We start from the raw sequence: 17999 nt of genomic DNA on the forward strand, positions 1-17999 counted from the left end.
ACCCGCCTACATGATCTCCTGTGATAGAAAGTGTGGAGCGCTCCTCATAAGATTAGGGGACCAGAGGTGGCAGGTGAGGGCGGGGCAGGTTCCATTCTCCGCGGATGCAGCGCCGGGGAACGCACGGGGCACGCCCACCAACGCGCGGCCGCCTCCCGGTTCCTTCGCTGGGATGAGGGGCTGGCCTCCGCGTCCCGTGTGAGCGCACTTGCCGCCCGGAGGCGGAGCGGGCATCACCCGCAGGAAGCCGGGCGCCTCCCCGCGGCCCGGGCGCACGTGCCGGGCCGGGGCCAGGGCTGGTGGCCGCACCGTAGTAGCCAGGGCGGGTGGGAGCGCGGGCTCGGGGCCTCGGCCGTCACTCGCCCGCCGGCTCCGGCGGTTGGGCGGAGGAAGCGCGGGACTCCTCCTCCCCACCGTATTAACATGCACCCAGGGGCGGGTGACCAGCCCAGCCTCGCCGCCCCAGCCCGCCGCGTCCCGCCACTGAGCCTCCGCACCAGAGGCGAGCGCTGCGCTCCGGGCGCCGCAATCCCGAGGACCCGGCCTCTCCGACACCTCCGGCCCCGGGGAATCGGAGGCATCCGCAGCGGGAGCGGTCGCAGCCGCCTCGGTTTCTCTCTCGACTCCTTCGCCTCGCGTCGCTGAGAGCCTGTCCGGACCACGGGGACTCCTCTTTCGTCCTGCCTCGGAAGCTCGCGGAAACCGACGGACGGCCGCGGCGACCGAGGGCCGGACTGCGGGCAGCAGCAAGGTAACGCCGGGCTGCGCCGGGGGCTGGGGCGTGCGCTCGCGGCCGGGGCCACCGGATCCCGGGCCGCCGCCACCGCCGAGTTCCCGGTGGCTTTTCCCCGCCGCGCGGTCGCCGCTGCTCTTGCCAGTGGAGGGACTCCGGGCTGGGCTCCCCGGACCGCTATCCGGCTTTTCCTACCCCTTCCGCCGCCTGGGGCGCACTTCTGCGACCCCCGGAGACCCGGGGGCCGGCGCGCCCCTCTCCGGGTGTGCGGTCTTCGCGGCTAACCGCCCCCCCACGCCGCCCCCGGGCCGGGGCGCGGACGGATTTCTAATTGCGACAGGGTCCCAGAGGGGGAGGGGAGCTGAACGGCAGTCCCCTGCACGTCCACCGGCCGCTTTCCCGCCCCCGCCCCCAACCCCCTGCACCTTGCCGGGGAGGAGGGGGCTGCTCGCTGCAGGGCATTTCTCCACCGGCTCCCGAGTCGTAGGCGAAGCAAGTTGTTGCACTTGTTTTCTGGGTGACATTTTGGCTTTGGGAGTGGAGACAGCCCCCTCCCCTGTGTGAATGTGTGTGTGTGTGTGCGCGCGCGCTCAAGCAAGAAAGAGAAAGCCAGAGAAGCAGAGACACAAAGAGAGACAGAGGCACACAGGGAGAGACAGAGATTCAGATAGACACTCGGAGAAGCGCGGTCCTAGGGAGCGATCGCTGGAGAGTCGCCCTCTGTCCACAGCCGAGGCCGAGGCCAATTCCTGGCCAGTCGCGGCGTGGCGAGTGTTCAGGGAACTGAACGAGCCTGGATGAGCCGAGACCAGGCAGGGACCCCTCCTCCGGGCCCGGAGGGATAAAAATTGCGCTTTCCTGGAGGGGCCGCCGCAGCTGCGGGGGTTGGACCTCGGGGCTGGGGGGCGCGAAGATGGAAATTCAGCCCGCAGGGCTGAGATGCTGCGCGCCTCGCCTGGTGCGGTGGCCTCGGGAGGTGGTGGGAAGGGGCGGCTCAGGTGCCCGCGACAGTGTCTGTGCCGGCGCTGTTCCCGCCCCGCGCTCCCCGGCTCGCCTCTCCTCCTGGTCAGGAGGCTGCGGAATTTTCTGTCGGATAGGGGAGGAGGTTTGAGGCGGGGAGAAGGCCGGGACAGCCCCCCACACACCCCCTGCCCCTCGCCACCGAGGGTGAGAGGTTATCTCCTCTCTGGACTCTGGCGAGACTGTCCCCTCCTGACACGGTGAGCTGGTTCCGTTCTTGAGAGATCACTGCTGTCTCCCCCACCCCCCACCCCCCAGCATAACGCGTGAAGTTATGGAATTACGGTGATGAAAGGTGTATAATAAAAGTAACAATTGAAGATGGAGCTTTAGCTTTTATAGTCTTCGCAGATGGCTTTGTAAAGTGATGATGGATCAGTCTGGCTTTTAGTCAGACCCTGGAATGAGGAATGTTCAGATCCAGGAAAGCAATGTTAGGACCAAATGCAAACATTTTGCAAATTGTTATCTTTAAAAAACAAACAGACAAACCAGGAAGGAGCTAACTGCCTTTTGTCTGTTATTTATAGCCGAATTTCGGCTTTAGGGAGCAACTTTCTATTGGCCTATGTAATTTTGCATGTATAGCGGCAATCTTTATCCCAACTTGAACGGAAATGACAGGAAGGCAAGAGATGTTACAAGTATCCTGATTTATCTAATGTCAAAGGATAAAGTTTTGCTTACAATTTAAAAAAGAAAATCCAAAGTCGTAAAGAAATATCGAATATCTTGCAAAACATATGAAGTTTAAACAATTAGTTGACAAAAGCTACCCTTGGTTCAGAAAATTCATATTCTTGCATGTAACAGGAAAGTTCATACAAGTCTAGTATCAATGGCCTTGTTAATAATTTCCTTTGGATGTATTAGTTCAGTTTAAAGTTGCTGCAGTAAAGTCACTGCCTTGAAATATTCTTAGTTCTAGATCTAGAATTCCATGACTGTTAAAAAAAAAAAGACTCACTTAAGAGAAACTATTAGCTACTTTATATGAGAAGAGACTTGAGTGCCTTCAAATACAAGCTATTTCAAAAATTACATCTGTCTGTTTCCCTGTATATTTCTATCTAAGGCTAGTTTGCCAAATAAAATATTTGATCTCAAAAATTATAGATGATATAAATACTGGCAAAATGAACTGGTAGACAGATTCTTTAAAAAATTATGGAGTCATTTTCTGACAACTCTTCAAATCACACAACGAGCAATTGTGCTTTGAGGGGAATAATACTTGAGTATTCCTTGTGGGGAATTTTCTTGGTTTAGCATCTGTAATTTTTCCTTCAGTATAAACTTTGTTCCGCCAGGACTAAAACCTTGATATGAGTGATTATGGAAATCAAGACCACCTTCTCAAAATATCATGTGGCTCATACAGAGGAATAGACTAAACTGTCACTTGTTCTACTTTCTAAGTTTCTCTAAGCTTAAGTATTTTATTGAATCAGATTTGGAAATACAAATTGCATGCTCTTTGATGTAAGTCTGTTAGGTATGTATGCCTTTGTTCCACATAGCCATCTAGATTGATTAATTTTTAAGTATAAATTCAATATTGTGAAGAAGGGAAATGGGAGTTTTACTAAGTACTCCTTTAGAGCTTTGTAGCCTAGTAATAGTTCCTGCTACAACTCAGTTGAGACAAGTAACAGATTCTTTGAATAGCAACTTCTGAAAACAGGGTTCAGCGTTCTGACTTTGATTTAATGTACTATTTCAGATTCAGAAAGAATAATAAAATGCCATCTAAATGTGTGTTTTCATAGTGAATTTTCTATGACGGAATCAGATTCACATGATGGTGTCTTCTGGATTATTCCCACACATTGTTCTACCTTTAATCAGAGCAACTCTGCTCCATGCAGAAGAATCTGTCTCTTTTTAGGAGGCATTCCATTGGAAGACTGTCATGGAGATTTCATCTCTATAGAAACCACGCTTGCCTTTCCTGGGTTAATTTAAGGAAATGTAGTTGTAAGTTCTTTTGTTTCTTTTTCTCCTTTACCCAGTTAAAGGAGCATCTTTAAAGGACTTTGGAAAATCAAAACCCTTGTCTCCAATCCTCGACTCCCACACTTACAGTCTATGCCTTATGTCTATGAGATGCTGTTTTCTTTGTACATTTTTATTTTATAGAAACACAATCACAAGACCATTTTCTAGAATTCTAAAAATTTTGTGTTGCTGATACACTTGGAGGTTCAAAAGCACCCCATCGTGTTTTATGTTGTCTCTTATTTCCAGAAGATTCTTCGGGTTTGTAATTCTTCATTTTCAAAGAAAGGAATAATTTCTCCTTTGACCTTCTTCCTTTTTTTTTTTAATCACAGGGAATGTGTAGCCTGCTTCCTGTTACTGCCCAATGAAGGTGACTTTCACTGTGTGGTCTCTCAGAAATTGTCAAAGATGGGGTTTCTAGGAAGGTCTAAACTGTTCTTCTAGCACAGGGGAGGATTTAGAACTGTCAGTCTTCCACTTTATTAAACACCCACTGATAACTCATTGTTTGAAATACCAGCTACCAGTTCCTTTTCTTCTAACACATACCTCTTTGGCTTATGCAAAATGTATATTTGCTATATATAATATACCATTGATGCATACAGCATATGTGTGTGTGTGTGTGTGTGTGTGTATACACTCAGTTGCTTCAGTGGTGTCCAGCTCTTTGTGACCCTATGGACCATAGCCTGCCAGGCTCTTCTCTTAATGGAATGCTCCGGGCAAGAATACTGGAGTGGGTTGCCACGCCCTTCTCCAGGAGATCTTCCCAATCCAGGGATCAAATCCGTGTCTCTTTCATCTCCTGCATTGGCAGGCAGATTCTTTACCACTGTACCACCTGGGAAGCCCCGATATCTATATATCTATATATAGATATATATATATATGTGTCCAACTCTTTGCGACCCCATGGACTGCAGCACACCAGGCTTCCCTGTCCTTTACTACCTCCCAGAGTTTGCGCAAACTCATGTCACATTGAGTCGGTGATGCTACCCAACCATCTTGTCCTCTGTTGCCCCTTTCTCCTCCTGCCCTATATAATTTGCTACTTCTTTTTCTCTTTTGGTAACCCTGAAAAGGAAAACATGTGGTGGAGGACAGAAAAAAAATGGATTTTGGTTATAAGGTGGTTAAACATGGTGAATGGCTCTTCTTTGAGGACTTTGCTTCCCCTCTGAGATTGTGCAGAGGTTGCTGTTGCATATGAAATACTGCTGGTGTACCAATGAAAAGCTGGAGATATTCTCTGCTTCTATTGACCTAAGGTTTTTCCTGGATAGTGTTTATTGTTTTCTCCTTCCTGCGGGAAGTAGTGTACTGAGTAACGAGCGACAGCCCACTTGGGGGCCCAACTTGCACCCAGGAAGCAGGAAGCCCTCTGGATTATGTAGCCACAGATTTTTGGCTCAGATTCTTGGGCCTTTTTTCCTCTTGAGCAGTGTGTAGTGGGGTCATCATTGTCCTGTTTGGGGTTGCTGTGAGCTAGGTGTCGCTGCCCTGGATCTCCTGTGAAGATGCACACCATCCCTTCTCCTGGGATTTGCCCGACACTGAACTATTCATTTTCTCATTCACGTATTATAGTTTGCTTCTCTGTCATCATGGACAAGTTCTATATCTTCTCCCAACATTTCTTGTCGAATTTGTAAGCAGCAGCCTAAAAAGCAAGTGTGAAGAGTGTGGTTTGGCAGTGTACGAGCTGCCCGATCCCACGTGGATATCCTTGCATTCAGCAGAGCGGTGGTCTCATTGGAGTCACGGATGAGCAATTAGGAGAGAAGGATTCGTGCTGGGACCTGACTGTCTCTCCACTCCTGCACCCCCATCTGCACCGGAAGGGCTCAGGGACATTTCAGTGGCTCCATCAGGCAGCTTGTGGGAAGGTCTCTCCCTCTCTGGGCACATTTCCAGCTCTGCCGCTTCATTTTACTCCCTGACACGGTTTTGGCTAATTTGAAAACATCTGCTAGAGTAACTTCCCTTTTAATTCTACTACTGGAGAATGTTTATGCATATCTGATAGGAGGACTGGCATTAACTCTCACTCTAACCTGCAGATTACAACCCCTGCCTTGGGCATCCTTGCTTTTTGGGTTTTAATTTCAGTGGAAACTCAGTGTGATGTCTATTTCTGGACTAGAAATTTCCCTGGTAGATATTGCAGAGATTTCCTTGCAAAACATATGCTGCCATTGGAGGGGAAGATGGCATTTGATCTTGTCTCAGACTTTGCAAACAGCTCTTCTTTGATATGATTCATCAGATTACTCTAGCAAGAAGGCAGGGCACAGTCACTCTGCTCAAAGCTCTTTTCACAGACATTGAGGCAGAAGCCAAGTCACCTTTTCAGTGTTTCAAACTGGGATGAGCTTTCCCATTTGGATCTGGGAGGCCGCAGTAGGGGAACCCTGAAGCACTGATGCGTTTAGAAGTTTTCTGTGTGAACTCCCTGGAACGTGTTTCTTACCATTATTTCCTTTCCCTAGATGTCAGCTGAGAAGTCATTGAATCAATGAAGCCCTCCAGTTGCAGGCAATTTCAGTGCTTGATACTTTTTATCATGGTCCTTTTATAGTAAATAATGATGCCTTGTCTTTTGTGATTATCTGATCCACTGTCTTCCTCACTGAACTGTGCATTTTATGAGATCCAAGACAAGAATTGCCCATTCATGAAATATCACTGATGCCTAGCACAGCACCTTGGAACTTAGTAAGTGGTCCGTAGACATTGGTTGAGTGAATAAATGAATGAATAAAGAGTGCATGTAAGTCTGTATTCCAGTGGTGTAAGGACCGTAGCTCCAAGGATAGTATGACATGACTTTTGTATGGCCCTCCTTGCAATCTCAAACTCTGCATTCTTTGGTCCTAAGTTTACTATGATTATACCTGGTGTTCTGGTCACCAAAGGGAGTTTCCGAAATAAGATAAAGGTTAGAAAGACAAAGCAATACAAAACAACTCCTGCTCCCCACCCTACCCACAAAAAAAAAACCCTCCCCTCCTCCTCCTTTATCCTCCTTCTTACTCGAAACAAAACATTTGAATAGCTTAACCACCCCAGTGCCTGTATTGAATTCCACCCCTGCCCTTTGATCCTAAGCACAAGGTCTTTTCCCTCCCCTTACCCCACAGGATCGAACATTCCTTCTTATATCTCCACTAAGTCAGATGCATATTTATATTCCATTTTTCAATTGATGTGCTTGTCAATCTCTGTGAGACCTTAAGATCAAGGGATAACAGGGCTAGCAGAGGGCTTGCCAGTGGAAGGGATGCAAATGTTCATTGAGGATTGAAAAGTTGAATCAGATCACAGGGATGAGAGGTAGGAAGTGGGAGGGGGGAGAAGTGGTTACAACTGACTTTCTTGCTGATATCTGTAGAGGGAGTTACTTAGTACCTATGGGAGGAGGGTTCTTGATCACAGGGGAGGTTGGAATCTACCCTTTTAAATTGTATGTGTTCACAGCCTTCTCGGTGTTTTCATGATTTATAGTAGTTTCTGGCCAGGTATGTAGTATATTTGATCTACACTTAAAGGTATTGGAATGATGGAGGGTGTGGACCAACAGCTCAGATATGCTAATCGGCTCTTGGTAACCTGCTTTAGATGTTACACCACTGTTTAGCCTTAAAGATCTGTGAAGACATGTAAGACTCAGCAGGGACATGACCCATGGTTTTATAATATGCATCATCATTTTCCTAGATTTGCATTTACTTGATCGATAATTTAAAATATTCTGCTTTGATGCTAAGGATCCCAAGAGATTTAGATGATCGATGGCAGATGTAAGATGTAGCCTTTCTAAGGACAGGCAAACAAGCAAATGAAATTCTAAGATCTTCCTTGTATTCATGAGGATGGAGACTGTCGAAGTGCAAAATATAGTTCAAATCCTTGGGCAGCTGAAAATCGAACCCAAAGGAGTGGGATTGTTTTAGAATGCTTCCTAAAGAGGAAGGTCTTAAGCTGGACGTTCCTAGATGGTAGGAGTTAAGTAGGAGGAAGGGATGAGGCAAAACTGTGACAAAGACGGAGATGCAAGCCAACTTGGCAGATCGCTGGCTCAGGGAGATGGTCTGCTACGCCAGCTTCTCTAGTGTCTTTTTCTGAGACCTGGAGGTGAATTTGATTGAAAAGAATAGAGATGAACTCTGTAGGGTGTTACTGACTATACAGGGATGTTTAGAGTTGATAGGAGCACTGAAGGACTCTGTATAGACAGTGACATGAAGAAGTGGCCTCTGGGATGGATGGAAATAGATCAGTTTGCCACCAGATTGGGACAGAGGGATGTGTTAGGGGGCTGTTGTGCTAATTCAGGCATAAATGATGAGCCCCAGGTCTAGGGAAGTCAGAAAGGAAGAAAAGAAGGCGTGAAAAATTTGAAAGTTTTCAAGTGATATTTGACTCTCTTCTTTCTCTGTTGCTATATATCTGTGCCTCAAACTACTGTTCAGTTCTTTATTATTAATTGAGAATTATTGTGAAATGTTTCAGCAACAACAAAAAATTAAGTATTACAATAAACACTGATATACCCAATCACTGCAGACACTGCTGATACTCTCAGAGTCTCTCCAAGCCTGTCTCCCCTCAATGGTACCCTGTACACTGAATTCTGTGTTTATCATTGCCACGCATTTCCTCATGCTTTCCTAGGTATGTGTGTACCTACAAGTACAGTCTTGTTTTGCTGTTTTAAAACTCTGCATAGAAACACCATGCTCTTTGTGGCTTTGTGGTCTTTACTCAACTTTAATTGATTAGTATTTTGTTGATATGTGTGCATATCTGCACACTAAGTCACTTCAGTCAGTGCCAACTCTTTGCAACCCTGTGGGTGGTAGCCCACTGGGCTCCTCTGTCCCTGGGATTTCGCAGGCAAGAATACTGGAGTGGGTTGCCATGTCCTCCTCCAGGGGATCTTCTCCATCCAGAGATCTAACCCATGTCTCTTGTGTCTCCTGCATGGGCAGATGGATTCTTTACTACTAGGGCCACCTCGGAAGCCTACTGATATGAGTAGGTATTACTTATTCTTTTTTTTTTTTTTTTTTTTTTACCACCCTGTGGTATTCCATTGTGTAGTAAATAGTGAATAACATATCAGTCTTCTGTTGATGGACATTTAGGATATCTTCTACCAAGGCTGCTATGCAGGTTCATACACACATCTCCCTGTGCTAACAATGGAGACTTTTCTTAGGGTGTCTTCTTAGGAGAATTGCCAGAGAGTGGATTTGTACCATCCCATTTAGAAGACGATGCCAAATTACCCAAAAGGGTTTTGCCTGTTGAAAAACCCTTTCAAAAGGGTTTTATCCTCCCACCCAGCCATCTATAAGGAGCTCCTTTTTTTTTCCTATATCATTGTCAACACTTGATAATGTATGTTATTTTTGCCAGTCTTTAGGATATGAATTTGTACCTCCTTGTAGTTTTAATGTGCAGTTAATGACTGTGTTTAATGACTGATTGCTAATAATGTTGACCATTTTTTCCGTGTCTTAACATTCAGATTTCTTTGCAATGCATAGGCATACATATTGTTCACTCTCCCACTGTTAAAAAAAAATTCATAGACTTGTAAGAGTTATTCGTGTATTCTGGATACCAGAGGTTTTTTTTTTTTAATTTTCTGTAATTTCATTCTATAAATGAAAGGAAGCTCGTTTCAATGGGCTTCTCCCAACTAGTGGCTTGTCTTTTCATTTTTAGAATGTGTTTGGGAGAAAAGATTCTTTTAAAAATTTAAATGATATTGAAGATTGATTCTTCTCTTTATTTTGTAGATACCTTGTTTAAGAAATCTTTTTGGCAATTCTAGGTGCTAAAGGTGTCACCCTTTTGTATCTCATAGACTATTAAAGTTTTATTTTCACATTTAATTTTATTTTTTTAAATTTTATTTTATTTAACTTTACAATATTGTATTGGTTTTGCCATATATCAAAATGAATCTGCCAGAGGTATACATGTGTTCCCCATCCTGAACCCTCCTCCTCCTCCCTCCTCATACCATCCCTCTAGGTCGTCCCCGTGCACTAGTTTCACATTTAATTTTCAAGACTTTCTTATCAAAGATTATTTTATAAGGGGCTTAATTACTTTTCAAATTTGGGCACAGCATGTAACGTCTCTTGGTCTGACTTTCTCCCTCATGAAGTTAGACTTTGAGGCAGGTGTACTGTGTGACTTCTGCTCCTGGTCCTCTGCTTCAAGACTTCCTCATGTTCTGTTGGGAGTGCTCAGAAGTCTCCTAATGGAACTTCTTGCCTAAAGGATCTCCTTCTTCTGATTCAGCTTGCGTATAGATTTACTTTCCTAAAGACCTATCAAAGTCATTGTGAGACTCCTCCAATTCTGACCTTGAGAACTTGAGAGCAGCAATCATGACCTGAATATCCCGTCAGAGCACAGACCTGGATCATGGGTGGTTGGTCCTCAGATATGTGAGTGGGACAAATCCATGAAAGCACAGCTGGCTCCCTTCATGGCTCAGCTCCATTTCTTTTTCTTAATATTTGTATTGAAATGTAGTTGATTTTTTAAAATTACAATATGTGTGCTCAGTCATGTCCGACTGTTTGCCACCCTGGGAACTGTAGCCTGCCGGGCTCTTCTGTCCATGGAATTTTCCAGGCAAGAATACTGGAGTGGGTTGCCATTTCTTATGCCAGGGGATCTTCCTGACCCAGGGATCAAACCCACATCTCTTGTATCTCCTGCATTGGTAGTAGGGTTCTTTACCACTGTGTTACCTGGGAAGCCCAAAATTGATTTATAGTATGTTAATTTCAGGTGTACAGCAAAATGATTCAGTTATATATGTATGTATATATATTATTTTTTAGATTCTTTTCTATTATAGGTTATTATAAGATACGGAGTGTAGTTCCCTGTCCTTGTTTATATGCTTTATATACAGTAGTGTATATATGTTAATCCCACACTCCTAATTTACACACCCTCCCCCCTCCCTCCAACATTTCTACGTTAGTCCCTTACATCAAACCTCTCCTCTACCACGACCACCCCTGCTTGTCAGGACTGTGCTATTCCGGCCCCTCTCTCCTCTTTCTTTGTTTCACTTTCCTTCCTGTATTTAATTTCTGTTCAGTTCACAGAATCAGCAGCAGCCCGTTCTCTAGAGCTGGGACAAGAGGACTCTGGGATCGTCTCTTTGCTTCGTGTTCTTCTGTACAGTTTGAGGGTTCTACCATGAGCAAGACTTTCTCGTAAAACCATGATTTCAAAGTTTCCTCTCTCCTTCAAGGCCCAGGCTAATCTTACCTCTCTCATGAAGTGTTTTATGACTACTCTAGCCCAAGGTAAACTCTCCTCTGAGTTCCAGTTGCATTTTTCTGGATCATTTACTTTATGATTTACATTTTAAACATTCTATGTGAATATGCCTAGATTTGAAGCTCCTTCAAATAGTGAATTGGCTTCTGAGCTTTTGTCTCTCTCTTGGGCCTAAACCCAGGAGCCAGCAGAGTAGTGGTGGTGTTGATTTCATTTTTTTTTTTTTTTTTTTAAGGGTAGCAGCTGCTTTCTTGATGATTGTGATTAGTTATTGGAGATGTCCTGGGCTGAGTGGAGATTTGCAGTTTAAAGACACTGAAAATAGTGATATTACTGGAATATGTAAGGATTTGGGATAGGAGGCTAAATTATAGTAACACAGATTTGACCTCTGTTTTGATTATGTTGATTTTGCAGATGACATGACCCATCAGCAACTTGGAGAATATTAAAGCTGAGTTTTATGAAGTGTAAAGATTTGAGGTATTGATTAGGGTGTTCTCTGTTGGAAGGAGATCATTAGATTCAGGTTAGGGGCAGCTGTGTGTGTGTTCCAGGTGGGAATCTTACCCTCACCCCCATAATCCTGATTCCACTATTCTGATATTTAACTAAGTAGATGACTTTGGGCAAGTTAATTAATTTCTCGGAGTTCAGCTTCCCCATCTGAATAAGGAGGATACTTAAACTTACATATCAGAGTTTTTGAAAGGATTCAGTGAGCCAACCTTTGTAAAGTATCAAGTTCAATGGTGGGCAATGAATAAATGCTGTTATTGTTGTTGTTTAGTCACTAAGTCATGGTCAACTCTTCTTTTACCCCATGGGCTGTAGCCTCATAGGCTGGATTTACAGAGAAAGAGGCCCACAGCCCCTACAACTCAGCCCTGTCTGACATGGTACCATAGGATGTGAAGAGATGACAACAGAAATCAAAGGCATGTCTTTATCCCCAAGGAAGATTTAATTGTGAAAATAAGTATCTAAAGCAATATTTAAAGTGCACATTTTAATTTAGTCTGGCCAGAATGCATATTTGTGAAGGCAAGATGGGATATGGAGGAAATTAAAGAGGCAGTTGTGCTTGATTCTTATGGGGCAGCATCTCCTAATGGACACAGTGAACCCTGGTTCATTGTAGTTTGGCAGGTGGAGTACTCATCTTCTGATCACATCCACCTTCTTCTCCTGTGTGGGGCTTATCTTCTGCTTCCGGGTCATGTGTCTTCCTTCTCAGGTCACAGTTCCTCCCTGAGAAAGGGCTCAGCAGATGAAAACCGATACTAAATAGAATGGAAGTTTACTGATTGATTAGACGGGGAAATTTTGTTTTCTTCTCATTAAGGGAAATGTTTCTTGGCAGTTACATCTAGATTATTTGAGTTTTGTAGAATTTTTATCTGTTATAGCAGTATGGTATTTATCTTTGTGATTTAGGTTTAAAACCCCATAGTTGTTGCTGTTGTTTAGATGCAAAGTCATGTCTGACTCTTTGTGACTCTGTGGATTACCAGGCTTCTCTGTCCAAGGGATTTCCCAGGCAAGAATACTGGAGTGGATTGCCATTTCCTTCACCAGGAGATCTTCCTGACCTAGGGATCACTCTGATTTGCAGGCAGATTCTTTACCACCGAACCACCAGGGAAGCCCAAAGCCCAATAGACCCAAATGCAAAATTGTTTTTCTCATGTCATTAATTCTTTCATGGATTCCTCTTCAGTAGAAATGTTGACACACATAAACTGGCTTGATATCTTCCAAAGGGAGATGATAAACTCACATTAAATGCAATTAAAATATTGGCAATACTATTATAAATTACCAAGAGGTTATAGTCTATCAGTTCAGTTCAGTTCAGTTCAGTAGCTCAGTCGTGTCCGACTCTTTGTGACCCCATGAATTGCAGCACGCCAGGCCTCCCTGTCTATCGCCAACTCCCAGAGTTCACTCAGACTCATGTCCATCGAGTCAATGATGCCATCCAGCCATCTCATCCTCTGTTGTCCCCTTCTCCTCCTGCCCCCAATCCCTCCCAGCATCAGAGTCTTTTCCAATGAGTCAACTCTTCGCACAAGGTGGCCAAAGTACTAGAGTTTCAGCTTTAGCATCATTCCTTCCAAAGAAATCCCAGGGCTGATCTCCTTCAGAATGGACTGGTTGGATCTCCTTGCAGTCCAAGGGACGCTCAAGAGTCTTCTCCAACACCACAGTTCAAAAGCATCAATTCTTCGGCGCTCAGCCTTCTTCATAGTCCAACTCTCACATCCATACATGACCACAGGAAAAACCATAGCCTTGACTAGACGGACTTTTGTTGGCAAAGTAATGTCTCTGCTTTTGAATATGCTATCTAGGTTGGTCATAACTTTCCTTCCAAGGAGTAAGCGTCTTTTAATTTCATGGCTGCAATCACTATCTGCAGTGATTTTGGAGCCCCAAAAAATAAAGTCTGACACTGTTTCCACTGTTTCCCCATCTATTTCCCATGAAGTGATGGGACCGGATGCCATGATCTTCGTTTTCTGAATGTTGAGCTTTAAGCCAACTTTTTCACTCTCCACTTTCACTTTCATCAGGAGGCTTTTTAGTTCCTCTTCACTTTCTGCCATAAGGGTGGTGTCATCTGCATATCTGAGGTTATTGATATTTCTCCCGGCAATCTTGATTCCAGCTTGTGCTTCTTCCAGCCCAGCCTTTCTCATGATGTACTCTGCATAGAAGTTAAATAAGCAGGGTGACAATATACAGCCTTGACGTACTCCTTTTCCTATTTGGAACCAGTCTGTTGTTCCTTGTCCAGTTCTAACTGTTGCTTCCTGACCTGCATACAAGATTTCTCAAGAGGCAGGTGAGGTGGTCTGGTATTCCCATCTCTTTAAGAATTTTCCACAGTTGATTGTGATCCACACAGTCAAAAGCTTTGACATAGTCAATAAAGCAGAAATAGATGTTTTCCTGGAACTCTCTTGCTTTTTCGATAATCAGCAGATGTTGGCAATTTGATCTCTGGTTCCTCCGCCTTTTCTAAAACCAGCTTGAACATTGGGAAGTTCACGGTTCACGTATTGCTGAAGCCTGGCTTGGAGAATGTTGAGCATTACTTTACTAGTGTGTGAGATGAGTGCAATTGTGCGGTAGTTTGAGCATTCTTTGGCATTGCCTTTCTTTGGGATTGGAATGAAAACTGACCTTTTCCAGTCCTCTGGCCACTGCTGAGTTTTCAAAATTTGCTGGCATATTGAGTGCAGCACTTTCACAGCATCATCTTTCAGGATTTGAAATAGCTCAACTGGAATTCCATCACCTCCACTAGCTTTGTTCTTAGTGATGCTTTCTAAGGCTCACTTGACCTCACATTCCAGGATGCCTGGCTCTATGTCAGTGATCACATCATCATGATTATCTGGGCCTTGAAGATCTTTTTTGAACAGTTCTGTGTATTCTTGCCACCTCTTCTTAGTATCTTCTGCTTCTGTCCATACCATTTCTGTCCTTTATCGAGCCCATCTTTGCATGAAATGTTCCCTTGGTATCTCTAATTTTCTTGAAGAGATCATTAGTCTTTCCCATTCTGTTGTTTTCCTCTATTTCTTTGCATTGATCGCTGAGGAAAACTTTCTTATCTCTCCTTGCTATTCTTTGGAACTCTGTATTCAGATGCTTATATCTTCCATTTTCTCCTTTGATTTTCACTTCTCTTCTTTTCACAGCTATTTGTAAGGCCTATAGGTATGCTTATAAACTGATTAATTTTGGACACCCAAAAGAATTTCTTAGAGAAATTATGTATCTGATAGTAGCTAAAGTTAAAGTTATAGAGTCTTTTTTTTTTTTTTTCATTTTCTACAAGCAAACTAGTATTACTATAATGAAAACCATAGCTATCTAAAATTCAGGACCATATATCTATGGGAAAAAAAAGAAATTCTAAGTTATGACCATTCCACTTGTTTGGCCACAGATTTAGGAACACTTTGGCTCTGCCAAGGGTCAGCTACTGGACCATACGCAGAAAGCCACTGATGCCAGCACAGAGGTATGGTTTCCTCTTGATCCAGGATCAGAATTAGTGAGGGGATGAGGGAACCAAGAGTCTTACTGATGGGCACTAATAATTAAACAGCTTTATTTATATAAACCACTGCTTTTTATTTGAATACTTGAATGAAAGAAGAAAAGTCTAGTATGACTCAATTACCTATACCATGCCCTACGTTGAGAACCAAGATGTATGTAGATGATTTGTAAGTCAGATGTCAGTAAATTAGGAGTGATAGGTGGAAATATATTCCTTTGTACCTAAGTCATCATCCCCCAGTTTTTTCCCTATGCATTTTAGATCCTGAAGATTCCCACGGTTGAATAATGGGAATTACTGATTCATTCATTTATTCAACTAACAACAGTTTTTATATAAAGCTGGATTTTTCACTGCTCTGACCAAGTTTTTAAAACTATTTGCTTATTTATTCATTTTTGCCTTTATCAGGTCTTAGTTGTGACACTCATTGGGGTGCACAAGCTTCTCTCTAGTTGTGGCACATGGGCTCCAGAGCGTGTGTGCTCAATGGTTGTAGTGAGCGGGCTTAGTTGCTCTGAGGCATGTGGGATCTTAGTTCCCTGACCAGGGTTCGAACCTGTATCCTCTGCACTGAAAGGTGGATTCTTAACCACTGGGCCACCAGCGAAGTCCCCTCAACCAACAACAATTTACTGAATAACTAGAACACGCCAGGCACAATTCTGGGTACTTTGAATTCAGTCTCAAGCAACAGCCAGAACAGAAGACGAAAGGCGTGCCCTGTGAAGTTTACTCTAGAGTGCAAAGAAACAGCAAACAATAAACAGACTTCTTTTCACATGTTAGAAGGAATAACAGCTATTAAAAAAAAAATAGAACCAGATGAGTGGGATTGTTGAAGTACAGTTCTTTGATAGATTTCCAGTATAGAAGGAAATAAGTTTTTTTTTTAACACATTAAAAAAAAGTCAGACCTTCTCTTGAAAGGTTCTAGCTTTGGGATTTGACAAGGCTCTTGGAGAGGTGTGTGGTGATGTTCACCGCTGTGTCCTTCTTTTATCCTTTCTGTCTGAATAGCAGTCTGTGTACTTTTCAGCTATAGTATCTACCATATTGCATTGTAGCTGCCTGTGGTTTTTAATCTCCTGCTAGATCATGAACTATAACAACATAGGGCATGCTCCTTAAAAAATATCCCTGTAATAATACTGCTAGTAATAATCATAGTTATTATATATCTTACTGAATACTTATTATGTGCTAAGCATATTATGCCACCCCTATGCAGAAAGTGATATTATGCTTTAGAGAATATATACTTAGACCACAGAAGTATCATGGGTAGGGCTGACACTGAATCAAGTTCTGTTAGCACCAGCCTCTGTACCCCTTCCTGGTGCCTAATGCAGTGCCTGGCATTTGGTTACCATCGAAGAAATACAGAGCGAAATCAAATAAGTGACAGTATTGTGAAACTGACAAATGTGCCTCAGAAATGTGTCTCCAGCTGCCTGCAGAATCTATACCCTCTTGTTTTAAATTGTTTCACTTGATGTCCTAGCTGGTGCAGCAGGTGGTTATTTGGAAATTCTTTTTTTTTTTAGCCTTTAATATTTTTATTTTTTAAATGGAGGATAATTGCTTTACAATGTTGTATTGGTTTCTGCCATACAACAGCACGAATCAGTCATAACTATACATAATATCCCCTCCCTCTTGAGACTTCCCTTCCACCCCTCACCCCATCCAACCCCCCTCGATCATCACAGAGCACCCAGCTGGGCTTCCTGCGCTACACAGAAGCTTCCCACTAGCTGTTTCATACATGATGGTGTATATATGTCAGTGCTACTTTCTCAGTTTGTCCCACCACCTCCTTCCCCCACTGTGCCCACATGTCCGTTCTCTTTGTCTGCATCTCCACTCCTTGCCTGCGGGTGGGTTTATCAGTACCATTTTTCTAGATTCCGTATCTTTCTGTTGATACACGATAGTTGTTTTTCCATTTCTGACTTACTTTACTCCACATAACAGGCTTCATGAAGTGCCTCTCGTTTTATTTTTCTTGAATTCCTTCCTCTTGTTTCCACTCATCTCATTTGCAGAGTATGTAATAGGAATAGAATTACTTCTGCTAAAATCCTAACCCTCTAGTCTGAAGGTGAGGCTTTTTGTTCTGCCGTGTCTGTTATATGAAGGTATCTCCACGGATCCTTTTTCTGAGTTTTGCCTCGATGGGTTCTTCCAGGATGCAGACATTTCAATGGCACCAGAAACCAAGGGCATCAAAACGTTGTGTTTGGCTCACCTTCCGCTTTGGCTCACCACCTGCTTTTTTCCTTGTCAGGGAAATTTGTGTGACAGAGGTGAGTCTCTACGGAGCCTTCCAAGGGTGGGGCCATCTGTGCTTGCTCGGAAGAAAGTCAGTCTTTTCTTTCCAGGAAGGGATCTGTCAGCAGCAGGAGAGACTTTAGCTTCTGCTTTCCATTGAGTAATCTGTTTGGAAAGGACATTCAGAACATCCCTCCAAAAGGAAGCAGCTCACACACAGGTGATGCCAGCAGGCAGCGCAGAATTTAGGGAACACAGTGAATGAGCCTGACATGCCTTTGGCAAGGTTCAGATAAGGACTTTAATGGAAAATGGGGGAAAAAAAGATGTTAGATTATCCTCCTATGAAGTCCCAGCAGGATAGAACTCACTGCCTCTTGGGATTCTTTGTGGTTGAGCCTGATAGAATTAAACACTTAAATATATTTAAACAGACATTGGTAAATCCACACCGTTGTATCTTCACCTCAAGAGCAAGGTAATTCAAGTGGCATACAAACTACTACAAGGCTGCTATAGTTTCTTTTTTACTTTAATGTTTTAAGGAAAAGACAAGCCGATTATATA

The 17999-nt window shown here is 43.7% G+C and overlaps 1 protein-coding gene across 1 annotated transcript in view; it reads left to right on the top strand.

The window, feature by feature from the left end:
- The first annotated feature begins 300 nt into the window (after positions 1-300).
- Positions 301-17999, top strand: part of DLGAP1 (DLG associated protein 1) — a 785192-nt gene continuing 767493 nt past the window's right edge. Inside the window, exon 1 of the mRNA XM_006071833.4 lies at positions 301-751. The gene's annotated coding sequence lies outside the window, so the exon portion shown is untranslated. The remainder of the gene's footprint in view (positions 752-17999) is intronic.

The sequence above is a fragment of the Bubalus bubalis genome, chromosome 22 (assembly GCF_019923935.1).
Source record: "Bubalus bubalis isolate 160015118507 breed Murrah chromosome 22, NDDB_SH_1, whole genome shotgun sequence".
Lineage (NCBI taxonomy): Eukaryota > Metazoa > Chordata > Mammalia > Artiodactyla > Bovidae > Bubalus > Bubalus bubalis.